At 50.2% G+C, this 15,385-nt stretch overlaps 1 long non-coding RNA gene across 1 annotated transcript; it reads right to left on the bottom strand.

The window, feature by feature from the left end:
- Positions 1-13,217: 13,217 nt before the first annotated feature.
- LOC121720881 lies at positions 13,218-14,437 on the bottom strand. Its single transcript, XR_006034653.1, has 2 exons — positions 14,340-14,437; positions 13,218-13,512 (listed from the first exon to the last, which is right to left on the bottom strand). It is a non-coding gene; the product is annotated as an uncharacterized LOC121720881 (long non-coding RNA).
- Positions 14,438-15,385: the final 948 nt, after the last annotated feature.

Genomic DNA, 15,385 nt, shown 5'->3' with positions numbered 1-15,385 from the left:
AGGAAGGAAAAGCTGCAAGGGAATTGGAGGAGCAGGTGGTGAGTGACTACCACACAAGCCTAAGAGACCACCGGGAAACAGACGGATCTCCAGTGACCAGCCCCCAAGAACTCTGGCAGGAGAGCCAGAAGAAGCGTACGGGTGATCCAGAAGCTGGAGAAAGCAAGCCCCCACGCCTTCCAGGCCAAAGGAAGGAACGAGCCCCTGAGGAGGGAGAAGAGGAACAGAGACAATGGTATGGGAGGCTGTGGGACCACCTGAAGACAGCCATGAGAAAGTGGGAGGAGGCCACAGGGGAGGAAGAGAGAGAAGCCCGAGATAGAGAGGCCATGAAAACCCTGGCCTGGGTGAGGTCACAGATGGACCAGGAACCGGTGAAGGAGGGGTGCCGAGAGTCATGGCGGAAGCTCGAGGAATACACCCAGATATGCTGGAGGAAAGTGGAAAAAGCCATTAGGCAAGCGGAAGAGAGATACCGAAACAGAAGAAGAGAGGAACAGAGGGTTGAAGATCGGTATGAGGAAAAAATGGAGAGAATGGAAAGGGGTCTGAAGGAGTTGAAAGCCGCTAAAAAGATCGGGTCACAGGAGGTAGAATTGGCCGAAGGGATTATGGAGGAATTAACAGACATAGAGAAGTGGGGAGACAGGGGGACAGGCCCAGGAAGCACGCCAGAACATGCCAGGTATAAAAAGGATTGCAGGAACTGCGGCGAAAGCCTGAAAAGAGAAATGACGGAAGTCCTGAAAAGAATGGAGGAGATGGGAGTACGAGAGAAAGAAGAAGGAAGGCTCAGAGAGGAAGAGATGAAGAAGAGCGAGGAGCTGAGAAGGAAACGGGAGAGTGGAAAAAGGGAAAGCCGTCGAGAATCCAGACGAGAGTCCTCCGATAAGGGAAGGGCCCGCCGACTGACCTTCGAACTGGCCTGCGGTCCAACCACGGAAGTGGAAGAAGAGGAGGAAAGTACGGACGGAGCGGACAGCCAGGCTGGCTCGGGAGAAGACTATGAGTCAGCGGAAGACGAGGAGGTAGGACTGGAAGTCGTGGAACAGTTCCTCACAGAGCAAACTCAGAGAGAACTGCCACAAGGTCCGAGGGGAGAAGACCCCTCAGTGTGTCTCGGCTGCGGAAGAACGTTCAAAGGAGAAAAGGGTGTGAGGACCCACCAGCGACGAACAGAGGCATGTAGGGGGCGGACCGGAATGCTCCCAGTGATGATCCCACCCAGCGTGCTCGCCACAGGACTGTTTGGAATCAGCAGGATGAAGAAAGGAGTGGAGAAAGGCCTGGACGAGATCAGAAAAGGAGTGCGAAAGGGGCTCGACGAGATCGAAGGGGGAGTCAAGAAAGGCCTAAAGGAAAACAAGAAGGAGCTGGAAAAACTGGAAAAGGAGGGAAAGAAAGAAAGAGAGAGGGCACGGAAAGGAAAAGAAAGAATGGAAGCCATCCCAGAAGAATTGGATGAGGAAGAAACGGTTGTGATGGCACCATTAATAACAAAAAACCAAACGGCCCACTACCAGCCATGGACCCACTCAGATGTGAATGGCCTCATTTCACGGCTCCCTGTCCTGCATGAGGGAGCGGGCAGATGGATAAGTCGACTAGAATCAGAAACTCAAGGCCGAAACCTGGCCGTAGGAGATATAAAATATCTGCTCGGCCTGATATTGGGAAAAACTGACACAGAGGCTGTACTGGAGAGAGAAAACCTAGGGCGGTTGATGAATCCCAGCAGAGACGCCCTATGTTTTGATAGCGTCCGGAACAACGTGTGGAAGGCCCTAAGGGCAGCTTACCCCAACCACTACAGCCCCTCAGCCGTCTGGATAGAGAAACTCAAAGACAGCGATAACCCCGCAGCCTTCGTGGAAAGGGCAGCGCAGGAGTGGACGATAAGGATGGAACAAAGACCAGAAGACTCAGGTCCCCTCACCATGCAATTCAGAAGAGCGGTTATGGACGCACTGCCAAGAGAAGTCAGGACGCAGCTGGAAAGCGATTGGCGTCTGGCAGCCATGCCAAAAGAAGAATTTAGACTGGCAGTGGTACACCACGTAACTCTGTACAGACAAGGGAAAGACAAGGAGGAGCAACAGGAGAAGGAAGCGATAAGGAAGCTGACCCATGTGCAGCTCCAGGAGGCAAAGGGGGCAAAGAAGGCAGTTACCCAAGCTCCGGTAATGCCTGCTACAGCCCCTACCACACAGCCACCACCACCGATAGTGCAGCAACCTATGGTGCAACAACCCGTAATGATGCAGCCGCAACCCATGCAGCCCATGATGCAAGCATGGCAACAAGCGCCATATGGACCCCCACAACAACAGCAACAGAGACAACAATGGTACCAGCCAAGAGGCAGAGGAGGATTCCGCCAGGGAAGAGGTGGACAAGGCAGAGGAGGCTATGGAAGGGGACAATACCAAGGCCAGCAGAGCCAAGGAAACAACATTCAATGTTGGATGTGTGGAGGAACGGGACACATCTCCAGGGATTGCCCGACAAAGACCGGAGGCCAGAACAACCAAGGAGGACAGACAAATCAAGGACAAGCGCAAGGAGGGAACTATGCTTCCCAACAAGGGAGAGCCCCACAGCAAATGCAGGCACCCTCTGGCCCAGTCTCCCCTTACGGGGGAAACTGGAATTGACGAGGCCCAGAAAACCCAGGGGAGGGTCAGTTCCCCGCCCTGACAAGGGGAGCTGACGCAGAACCAATGCTGCAGGTTCTAATCGAGGGCATGGAAGTCAAATGTTTAGTGGATACAGGGGCAACATATACTTGTCTTCACCCAAAAGATGCCCAACACCTCCCCAGATCTTCAGGAAAGTTTATGAAGACAGTGGGTTTCTCGGGAAAAACGCAGCTAATTCCAATGACGGCCCCAGTATCGATCCAAATAGAAGACAAGGAAATCAGGATACCAGTCTTAATAGCAGAACACACGCCCGTCAACCTATTGGGACGGGACGCACTGTGCAACCTAAGACTCCAAATTGAGTGCTCCCCAACAGGAGTACAAATAACAGGGCTGGCAACCCAAATGGCCCTAAGGATAAGTGCCCCAACTCAAACTGAAACTCACCAGGTCTACTGGATTGGACAATTGGAGCCAAGCATAGAGCGAGTAGTCTACAACGAGTATGCTTTTCAAATAAACAGCCTTCATGCTCGGCTAAGGACGCCAAGATGCCCATTTCATTGTACGATAAAATTCGACCAAACGCCAAGCAAGGAAAGAGAGGAAAGATGGCATAGGGACGTGAGTAAGTGGGGACGCATCCCACTCGACATACACGCACTAGTGGTGGCCAAGGAAGGAGTGGCCGCTGAGGTGAAATTTGCGGAAGGATGGGATCTAGGCTTGATCTTCGACATGCCCGGAACAAGGCCACACATTACGCTAAGAGTGGCCAGAGGTCACAGAGCAAGAGAGATGGGCCCAGTGATGCTCAAGGCCCTGTGCGTCAAGTGGAAAGACACAGGAAATGATCGACTCCAAACGGCTATCAGTAAAGGAGGAGAGCCAATGTTCAGGATAAAATTGGACAACCAAGTCACCGTGTGGGGAGTCCCACAGATAATCGAAATCATGGACACAGAACCGCAGGAGAGAGAGGAGATACCCTATGTTGACGGATGTCCATATGGGAACCAATTCTGCCTCTACCGCCTGTTCCCGGGAGCGGGGCGCCGCTGCTGGGACAAAACGAGACACGTACCGTTCAGCAAAGAAGACGCAGAATGGAGCATGTACATGCGACACCTGTCATGGTGCCCGAAGAAAAGGGAAGCACAACCAGCAGTATATCTCCCGGAGAAGGTTTATGACATACCCTACGTCAAAGGATGCCCCTACGGCAACCCATACTGCATGTATGGCCTGCTGGGAGGAGCAGGATATCGATGCTGGGATAAGGAGAACCATGTGCCCATCGACAAGTCCGACCTAGAATGGGAGGAATATAAGAAGTACTACCTAGACGGCAAGGCGGACAAGAAGACAGGGAGGCCGGGACCGACCCCCTGGAAAATGATGATGCTGCAAGAGGCGACAGAGACAGACGCCGAACGGGCAGAGAGAATATTGAGAAAAGTGCCGCCTGCGGTATGGTCACAAGGAGATGGGGACATAGGGCTGGTCAAGTCAGCAAGCCCTGTGGAGTTCAGGCTGAAACCAGGAGCGACGCTGCCTTTCCAGCCACAGTACCCCATTTCAGCAGAAGCAGCTGAAGGGATAAGAGGGACAATTGAAGACCTCCTGGGAGCAGGAGTCTTGGAGGAAGTCCCAAGTGCAAGGTGCAACACACCCATATTTCCCGTGCTGAAGGCGGATGGAGTGCGATGGAGAATGGTCCAAGACCTCAGACCCGTCAACGAACGCATTGAGGACTATCCGGCGGACGTCCCACATGCTAACGTACTAATGACCAACATCCCGGCCAGTGCAACAACGTTCTCCGCGATTGATCTGGTTCAAGCATTTTTCACAATACGGGTGGCCCCTGCAAGTAGGGAATTTTTCGCATTTAAGTATCAGGGCAAGACGTTCCAGTACACAAGGCTCCCACAAGGGTTCAAGCACTCACCGCACATCTTCAACCAAGCCCTCAAGGAGGACTTAAAGCACATCACATGCCAAAGCACGATTCTGCAGTATGTTGACGATGTCTTGGTATGCTCACCGGACCAGGAAACGTGTGAAAGGGATACAGTCCACGTACTGACCGTCCTGGCCGAAGGGGGGTACAAAGCATCAAGGAAAAAGCTACAATTTGCACAGCCCCAGGTGATCTACTTGGGTCGCCGAATTTCGCATGGGCACAAGGGCATCGCCCCAGAACACATCGAGGCAATTGCCAAGGCACCGAAGCCAAACACAGTGAAGCAAATGATGTCGTTCATTGGACTCATAGGTTTCAGCAGCGACTGGGTGGAGTGCTATGAACAAAAGATAGCCCCACTACGAGCCATGATCGTGCAGGCTGGAACCAGCCACCTGAGGAATCGTCTCACATGGACAATGGACGGAAACGAAGCGTTTGAACGCATCAAAGGAGAACTACAGCAAGCACCGGCACTTGCACTGCCGGATTACGGAAGACCCTTCTATCTGTACGTATCGGTCAGGAAGGAAGCAGGAAAAGATGCGTACATGACCGCAATTATGGCGCAAACACAGTGCCATGGACGCGGCAAACAAGCCATTGCCTACTACAGCTCAAAGCTGGATGCGGTGGCCCAGGGCTACCCACCATGCTTCCAGGGTCTTGAAGCCGTATATTCGGCTTACGTCAAAGCCTCTAACATCACCATGGGATGGCCAGTGGTGATACACACCAGTCACGCAATAGCACAGTTGGTGGAACAAGGAAAATTCTGTGTGACGCCTCAGAGGAAATTGAGGTACTACAATCTGTCACTCTGCCCAGATGTCACCATAAAGGCATGTGACACCGCGGGAAACCCGGCGGATCTCATCCCGCTTGAATATGAGGGCGAGCCACATGACTGCGTGGCTGATTCAATCGCCTTCTCAAAACTGAGGGAAGACCTGCAGAGCGAGCCATTAGGACAGGGAATCACCTACTTTGTGGACGGCTCTAGCCATAACTATGACAACAAGACACATGCAGGGTTCAGCGTAGTACAGATGACAGGTCCAGAAACATTTGCGACAATTATGAGTGAGCCATGCACACAACCATGTTCAGCGCAACTAGCTGAATTAAAGGCGCTGACAGCAGCGTGCTCTCTGGCGGAGGGACAGGATGCAACCGTACACACGGACAGCGCCTATGCCCACAACGTCTGCCATGTGCATGGCGCTCAGTGGAAACAGAGAGGGTTTAAGAAATCGGATGGGAGCCCCATCCAGCATCTGGAGCAGATTCAGTTGTTGTTAGCAGCGATGATGCGTCCAAGGACGCTGGCAATATGCAAATGCAAGGCGCATTGTAAGGGACAGGACTACATTACTCTAGGGAATGCACAGGCAGATGAGGCAGCAAAGGAAGCGGCGTTGGAGGCTAGAAAGTCAAATGCCGCCCCTAAATCTCCACAGGATAACGAACCACATAAAATACTGCTCAACAGGACGGGGCACAGCGTGCCCTGCCCTACAAAATGCCCCTACCCTTACAACACATGTATGTGGTGCTCCCAATGGTGCGATGATGACCACAAGCACCAGGTAGATCCCGTCTGTTGCGCGCTATGCCAAAGGGCCAGTTGCCCCGAGTGCGGGGACAAGCCCTGTGAGGCCAGGTACTCGCCAGGCGTAATTGATCGTTTCTTTACGGCAACCGACACAGTGATACAAGCCCCAGTGGTCCGAACCTTGCCTGACGGACGAACGCTTAGAATTGTGGATCCCATGCTCACGCTTAGCGCTATCAAAGACGCACAGAGTGAGGCACCGCGTGCCGAAACACTGCTGTGGGAGGAAAGGGGTGCGTCGAAAGGCGGAAATGGGGTGTGGAGGAGTCATGATGGAAGGGTGGTGGCCCCAAGTAGGCTCCTCGATCTCCTCATTCATGATGCGCATGATGTGGATCATTGCGCAAGGGGGGAGGTCAAGCGGCAGATACTTGACAAGGGGTTCTGGGCCCCATACCTTCAAGATCGCATCAATTACGTGCTAAGAAATTGCCACACCTGTGCCACGCACAATTACAGAAACAACATAACAATAGGCATAGGACCACGGCCCCTGGGACACGTGCCACTCCCAGAGGGACCGTTCAAACACCTGGTAATGGACTACATCGACATGGGTCGAACGGTAAACGCGTACAAACACGTGCTGGTGATAATATGCCGCTACTCACGATGGGTAGAAGCCTGCCCAAGCCGAGGGCAGGACGAGAAAACGGTGATTCGATTCCTGGCAAGGGAAGTGATACCCAGGTTTGGGATCCCAGAAATAATCAGTAGCGACAATGGCCGAGCGTTTACGGCCAACACGTGGAAAAAGATTGCACAGGCGCTGTGCATCAAGACTCGGTTTGGTTGTGTTTACCACCCGCAGTCCCAGGGGATGGTTGAAAGGGCGAACGGCACGCTGAAAAACAAGATAGCGAAGATCGTCCAAAGCGCACATGACGATCCAAATCTGCCAAACTTAAATTGGGTTGACGCGCTGCCAATCGCGCTGATGAAAATGCGTTGCGAAAAAAATCGAACCACGCATCTAACCCCGCACGAGATGGTGACGGGGCGGGCAATGCCCACACCACGGTTCAGAGGGGATCAGAGGCCTCCGCTGGAAATTCTAGAACAGGAAGTAAGCAGTTACATTAAACAGCTTTCTCAAGTTCACAGGGCAGTTTTCAACGAGCAGAAGAGAAGAGAAAGAGCTCGGGAGCGGAGGACTGAGCCCGGACCGATCCAAGTGGGAGACTGGGTATACCTGAGGGTGTTTAAGAGATCGTGTCTCGACCCCAGGGCAGAAGGGCCCTACCGAGTGACCCAGGCTACCCCCCGGGCGGTAAGAGTGCAAGGATCAGATTTGTGGTATCACCTTAACTCTTGTTACAGGGCGGTGCCACCAGAAGGAGCGAGAGGTCCAGAGGAGGTGGAAGACGATGACAGGGACCAGGGCCCGCCAGGACCCCCACCAGACTCCCCCGGGGAGGATGATGGTGGTGGGGAACAAAGGGGAGGACCAGGTGCGCGTAGGAGTACGAGGCGGAGGATACTGCCGGCTCCTGCTGATGACCCTGGGCGGAATGTACCTAGGGTGCCTGCTGTTCTCCCTCCCCTATCTGTGCCTACAGGTGCTGGCGATGCTGGAGCCGAGCCAGGCTCGAGGATGGGAAGGCGACATCCACCTGAAGTGGGAGCCACTCCCGAATCCCAAGTATCCAGACCTGCCACCGCCTCGACCAGCGGTGATCCACCAGCTGACCCCACAGCCCACTCTCGGGTCACGACCACGCCCGACCCCACGGGGAGTGACGCCGAAGAAACGCCGAGGTGGGAAGAAGCACCGCCACCGCCACCGCCACACCAGCAGGGGAACGACACCATCGACTTTGGGGACTTCTACGCCGACTGGGATTACCCATACCCAGCCGACGCCCCCGCTGACGACCAGACTGGAGCACAGCCATCCGCCGCAGAGATTGCCGAGGCCCTCGACGCGCTCAGGCTACCCGCCGTCCTTACGCCTCCTCCCCGGACACCTCCTCGACAGGGCTCGCAACTTCCTGCGGAGCCTGTGGAGAGGCCAACGGACTCAGGGCACACCACGGGTGGCCCCCACTTCGGGGACAGCCACCCAGGAACCGGGCACACCACGGGCGGTCCCCACTTCGGGGACAGCCACCCAGGGACCAGCCAAGAGACAAGACGAGTACTCCAAGGGATCGGCCTGGACGACTCCCTCGATGCCCACTGGACAGGGGGCTTCAAGGAGGCCATCGATTGGCCCCTCCAGAGATTCCCAGAGGACGACGAAAGCGACGGAGGGGGTACGGACTGCCGCCCCCAATAACGCTCTGCGAAGGGACAGAGTGGAGCTGCTCGACGACGGTGCCCTAGACACGAGCAACATTCTGTACATAGGGGGATCAGGAGATGAGGCGCCCACCCCAGAGTTAGAAGCATCGGGAAGCAACGAATACATCCCGGTGCTGGACAGTGCAACGACTCCGGTGCTGGACAGTGCAACGACTCCGGTGCTGGACAATGCAACGACTCAAAGCAAAAATGAGAGCAAAAATGTAAATAGTACAAGCACGCTTCTAGAAAACCCGTCAAGCAAGAATGAGAGCAGAAATGCAAACAGTACAAGCACGCATCCAGAAAACCTGTCAAAGAACCAGACTGATGGGGCTCAGGCCAAAAGAAGGAGAAAGAGATCAACAAGCGCTCTGGAGGCGTGGGAGGACAATTCATGGATGCAATGGGCCAAATACACGGCAAAGACAGTGAAGCCAGAAGGAGGATGTTATGTGTGCTCAGCAGTGAGACCCAAGCTGGCCATACTACCAGCGCCAGGAAGTGGAGAAGAGGATGCGGTATATCGAGCGTCAGGAAGGCAGTACAAGGAAGACAAGCTGTCTCCCTTTGCATGTCTTGAGCAATTAGGAAATGAGGAGTTACGTAAGTGGGGGACTGGTATAGGCCCCGCATACGCAGAACGAGAAAAAGGAAAAAGAGCACACCAGGTCCAAGAAAATGAGGCGAGATGTGCAAAAGACTACCCAGGCATAGGAGCCAGGGTAGCAAGGAAAACACACCACCTCTATGAAATACCAGAAGACGTAGAGTTTGAATGCTTTGAAGTACCCCCCCCTGAAGGCATGGTCAAGGGGGGCGCGAAGGATGTAGGAGCATTTGAAGGACGCTGCACAGCAAAGTGGGTCCGCGAACCCGACAGCTTCTTGTTTCGCCTAGAAGAGAGGAGCGAAAACGGGGAGAGGATTGGAGTCGAAGCAAACATCACGATGTATGGTGTAAACTGGAGGAACGAACGGGATGTTCCGCTGGCAGGCTTATGGTGGGCCTGTGGAAGACGATGGGGACTGCGAAACACCCTTCCGAAATACTGGAGGGGAAAGTGTGCAAGGGTCACCCTGGCCCAGCAAACCTACATAGTCCCCTGGTCAGAATGCAACTCAACATTGAACTCGACCGGCCCAGGGCGCAATCAGCAGACACCCGTAGAAGGGAACCTGAGGAGAAGCCGGAGGGGCGCCGACGATGGAGTATATATGGACATGTTCGGACAGCCCCACAACGTCCCGAGACAGTTCAAAGCACGAGACGAGGTGCTCGCCGGGTTTGAAGCCGCCATCCCCGTCTACGGAGCATCCATAGGCATCGCCAAGAATGTTCAATGGATCAACTACATCCACTACAACGCCCTACGGTTCATGAATGCCACAGTGGAGGCGTTCAGCGCGCTTGATAGAAGGCTGAACGCCACCACAAAAATGGCAATGGAAACCAGGATAGCGGTGGACTGGATACTGGCAAAGGAAGGTGGAGTGTGCGCAATCGTCGGGACAGATTCGTGCTGTACGTACGTCCCAGGTGAAGGCGAGAACATGGATGACTTCACGAACGCGATGAACAGGCTCAAGGCCGTCAACAAGGAGGCCCACGAGAACTCTGGATTGGCACCGACATTTGCGGGACTCCCGGATATTTTTGCCCCCGTAGCCCAGTGGCTAACGGACACCTTTGGGTCATGGGGGGGTAAGATTGTAGCATTTCTGGGAAAGTTATTGTTTGGAGCAGCCTTAGTGGTAGGAATGTTTTGCTGTGTTACTCAATGTTGTGGTAAGGGTTGCTCCAAAGTGGTCGCTAGACAACTAGTGGTCCAAAATATAAGGATGCCCTGGGACGAGGAGGATGCGAGTGAGAGGATCCTGTTAGTACAAACTAGTGTGAGACGAATAATGGAAGACGAATTCAACGAGGGTTATACAATGGAAAGGAATTCAGGGCAGGAGTTCCCTCCCCCGGAATTCCCTCTCCCGAATATATACGAGTAGGGGTGGGGTCCTGCGAGTCACCCGCCTCTACACACACACACTGACGCACACTCACATACACAACACTGACAGGTAACTCACAAGGCACGTGACTGCACGCCCAGGTGACAGAGTCGAGGGATGCTAGAGTCAAGGGGTATTATGGGCTGTGACCTGATACGGATAGGTCGCCTTAAGTGATCTTGATTCAATTTTATATCTCAGTGCTTCGCTATACATAGACGGTAACTTAAGTTTTATGGAGGTGTAGCCCTCCACTGCAAGGCCATCCAAACCTGGATAGATGTAACCAAAGCTTGCTACTAGAAGTGATCACCTCACCCCAAGTTACCGCACGCCGGACCTGGCCCGCCTAGTGGTGTGGCAGGTGTGAGGCGCGGTCAGGGCTCGAGGACGGGTACGACCCCATTGGCCAGCAGGGGCAACCTAAGACAGAGCATGGCGGCCCGTCCCCTCGGTGTAGCGCGCCTGCGGCCGGCGTGCTCACCCATTCTCACGCTAGTGTGAATGCCCGGAGGACTCCGGAGGAGAAAGGGGATGACGATGCGAGTAACAAAGGGGGGTGAAGCGTGACGCCTAAAGGCCAGAAAAGGGCCGTATATACCATTTACTGCTAAAGAAGCCAGTAGGGGATGGGCAAGCGACAGTGGGATCATGAAGTTGTTATGTAACTCCGATTTGGCACCAATGGCCGTTGCATGAAATTCCTTTTATGCTCAAGGTGACTAGCACATTAGCCGCTTTGGGGACAAATCCGTCTCGGGTCCTAGCCATATGTTCGTAACAAGGAATTGGTCTTTCTGTCACTTGATCTGGGCGTCCAGGGCTTGCTTATGTTATTCACTCTCGTATGGGCAGCAATGCCAACGCATTTATTACTAGTTTATAAGGTTTAAGTTACGCAATAAGGTTGTAGTAGTAGACACCATTCCCCTGTAACTCGCTCGTGTGCACATAGCCTGAGGTGTCATGACAACATACGAGGTTATGACACACTCCTTTGTTTAAATGATGCTTATGCTGCATAGCGAGGCTAATTTAGCCTCGAAGGGGGGAATATGTGGTGATATTATCTAGACACATTTAATAATGACACAGTTAATAATAATGCTTGTGTGTGTACTGGTCTATTAAGGAGACCTTCCATTTAATATGCAAACATTTACTGGCAGTCATTGTGCAGCTGTTATGCAAACGTGTACTGGAAATAGTTTGTGCAGCTGTTATGCAAACAATGTACTGGAACATGTAGTCTGCCTGTTATGCAAACATTTACTGGAAGTCGTGAGACTGGAACGGTCAAAGGCTAAGAGTGGCTGGTATGCAAAACATTTACTGGAAGTCAAAGAGTGGAAATAGAAGGGGCTAGCAGAAAAGGACAAGCAGGGACTTCCAGAGAGAGGAAGTGAAACCAGATGTTGAAGTGACACATAGAACCAAATCAAAACGTACCCTGCCTGGCAACAGATTACACATAGAACCTGGATACACATTTCTGCTTAGCAACACACATTTTTTAATGTCTATATGAGGAGGAGTTTCCACCAATATCTCAGGTCCCAAAACGCTCTGATTGGCTAAAAGGGGCCTGGTGACGTTCCTGGGGATAGGAACGCCTCTCAGGCCCCCGAGAGTATAAAGGAGAGAGCTCAGGCACATTCAGATCAGATCTCATCGGGGTAGCAGCTGCCACTCACCACTCTATTGCCTGACGGTCCAGTCCTGACTCTGTTTGGATTGTATTATCACTGCAATACGGTGAATAAAGGATCAACAGTCTTCAGCTTCTCTCGTCTTGGTGTTCTCCTTCGGGTCTTTGACATCAGAGTGCTAGTTGGATTGGAGGTTTTGGAAGTGGATGATTTCCACGACAGCAGTCCAGGGCACATCTGTGCAATAACTATCAAAATAATTTATCATTAGCATCTTTTGATAAGTCACACACAGAAAGTAGTTGCATTATGCCTTCAAATCAGCAGGTTTTGGTTGGACACAGATTGCATAATTAAACAATATGGCACCAGTGGCTGGCTATTGTTTGACTGGACCTTGGCCTAACTGTTAATAACTACCTCAATAGGGTGTAGATATGAGCTTACACTGTTTCACTGAAAACACAAAAATACAAGAAATATTTATTCTACATTACTTTAAATACACCACATTTGTTTTTGCTTATTGCCCGCATAAACAGGGCATGTGCAATAGTTGAATACGCGTGTCCTGTCCCCATTCAGCTAAGTGTTCTGTGAGTTTGTTGTTCATTATAAATATTGGGAGTGAGTCTGCAAATCTTACTTCGTTGTCATATTTTTAGCTTAATTTGTGAGCACTTGTTCATAGTTTACAGTAAGTTCAAGGATGTGACATATACCAATATTTCTGTTTTCAGATCTGGAACATTTTGAAATCCTACCAGATGGGGCAGTAGTCATTGAGCAGTGGCAGCTTCTGATTTCAAGGACTTTGTTCACCTTTATTTACAGCATTTGCATCTGTGTCTTTAAAGTGATCTAATATGTATTGACTATGTACTAGCTTAGTACATATTAGTTTTTGTTATTTTAGTTTCACAAATTCAGTGGTTACCTGTAATGCTCAAGATATACAAGTAAAAAATCACCTTTACTTCTGCATCTGGGTCTTCAATTCAACCTACTGACTGAAGCTGACGGATTTGTATAAATGTTTTTGAAAGCACAGGCAAATTGGTTTGGCATGAGTTTTAATGTAATTCACAGTTCAGAAAAGTTCCATAAACATTTCCAAGTGCAAGTTCAGTGCCATCAACAGTAAGTTTGCTTTCTGATATTTAAAGAACAGAAATGGGTTTGGCATAAGTAAAGGGTAGGTGTAACAGTCCATCAATAGACATAAAGTGAAATGTACTGTATAGTCTCAATGGGTTCAATATCACCACACCCCAGCCAAACCACTTCACCTGGACCTCTAGTCCCAGGTTAGAGCCCATGGACCTCCTTGCCGCCTCCTCCCCATGGCGAACTGCCAAAATAGAAAGGTAAACTTTTCATTAGTACCTATATATCTTACAAGATAATACAATAATGCAAACCAACACTACTTGTAATCAACAAAAGTACAGTTATTGTACAATGCTGTAGTACTATTGTGCGATTTGAAATGGGTCTTCAGTGACAAACTACACTAATATTGGCATTGTTATGCCAAACACCGGACACTGTAACTGGATTTAACGTTTTGATAATAGCCTGACAAGAAGGGGAAATAAGGCAAGCTAACCGAACATGAACGCTGGATCGTGAAATGGCCACCGATGAGAAATTTCAATGTCATCTTAGACCAAGCTACCACTGACAACTTTAGAGCAATATAGCGATTTCAAAACGTGATATTAAGAGTTAATCAAAATGAATTCATGATGTACAAGTTAACTAATACCCTACTACGATTTTGTTATCAATTCACACCACACGTTGACAGAATACAGCGAGCTGGCTGATGTTATCGTAAATTAATTAACGTTACAATGATGGCTGCCACTGAGGATATGAGATGCTAACGTTAATCACAAAACAATAAAGGCAAAGATACATTTTTGTCAGTATGAGTTGCTGAACCTGTAACGCTAAACTGCTAAATTACTCTACGTTATTTTACCGTAACTTCAGCAAGGGAGGGATAGCTAACGTTAGTTTATTTTACCTAGAAGCTAGAATCTGCAAACTCAACTCTTCATTCTCAACTTTTCAACCGTTCACCCGAATACCTTTCAGCATACAAAATTAAAAAGTGTCTGAACATGGCATTAAGAAACATACATGAACTTCACGTTAGCAGATCAAACTTACCAGCAAATTATGTTACAGCAACGTCTGTGCCAGTCCATCTTGTAGGCCTAATGTTACAGATAGCTTAGCTGAGGCTGCTCGGCTGACGACGAGGCGGGTTCACCCATAGACTCGTCGTCAGCCGAGCAGTCTATGGGTTCACCGGCTTGCTCAGGAGGTGGGCGGGGTTAGGATTTCCCAAGGTTTTCCAAGATGGCGCCGCCCATACCCCCCATAAACGGCTTCATAACCGTTCTTCAGAAAATCTATGGGTGACGTCACAGACGCTTTGTCCATATTTTTTACAGTCTATGGTGGAAACACACCGTCAGAGCTGAATCACTTCGTGTTATTTCAGGCAACAATCAGTGGTTAGGTCCCGCCTTGATGGGTGACTGACGTATTTATTTATTTCATGGCACATTAGCCCAAAGATTGTTAAGATGTAAATGTTAATATATATATGTTTTTTACATTTAATCTTTTATTTATTTCAACTTTTAATTATTTATTTCATATTTCATTTATTTATTTAATTTTGTCACAAAAAACATTCCATATTTATCAACCGTCTCTGACTATTCAATGCAAGCATCTGTGAGAACCGTTATTCGCCTATTTCACGCCGACATTTTGAATATCGATAAGCCGTAAACTCACTTCCGGTTAACAATGTCTTATGGAGAAACTAGTTATCAGAGCTAACTACAAGTTTACAAGGAATTTGCGGCATCTGCCAAATATTAATCTGTCACAGGTGGCAGATATTGTGGAACATCACACGAAAACTAAGTGATCCAAACTGGATCGTAGATATAAATTGTTCCATGAAGGTAAAGTCAGTCAGCTAGCTAGATGGCTAATACCAGATAACTAGATGGATAATACTAGATAAGACACAACAGCTTGTAAATGCACTTCAATAAAGCAGTGTAACAAAATTATCCTGTAGCCTACTTCTACTAAACCATAAGAATTGGATTGTAGATATAGATTGTTCCATGAACAGTTTATGTTTTGTGAAGGTAATGTTGATGTCAGCTAGCTAGGTGGCTAACGTCAGATCC

The sequence above is a fragment of the Alosa sapidissima genome, chromosome 10 (genome assembly GCF_018492685.1).
Source record: "Alosa sapidissima isolate fAloSap1 chromosome 10, fAloSap1.pri, whole genome shotgun sequence".
Classification (NCBI taxonomy): Eukaryota; Metazoa; Chordata; class Actinopteri; order Clupeiformes; family Clupeidae; genus Alosa; species Alosa sapidissima.
This window is presented reverse-complemented; position numbering and strand designations above follow the sequence as displayed.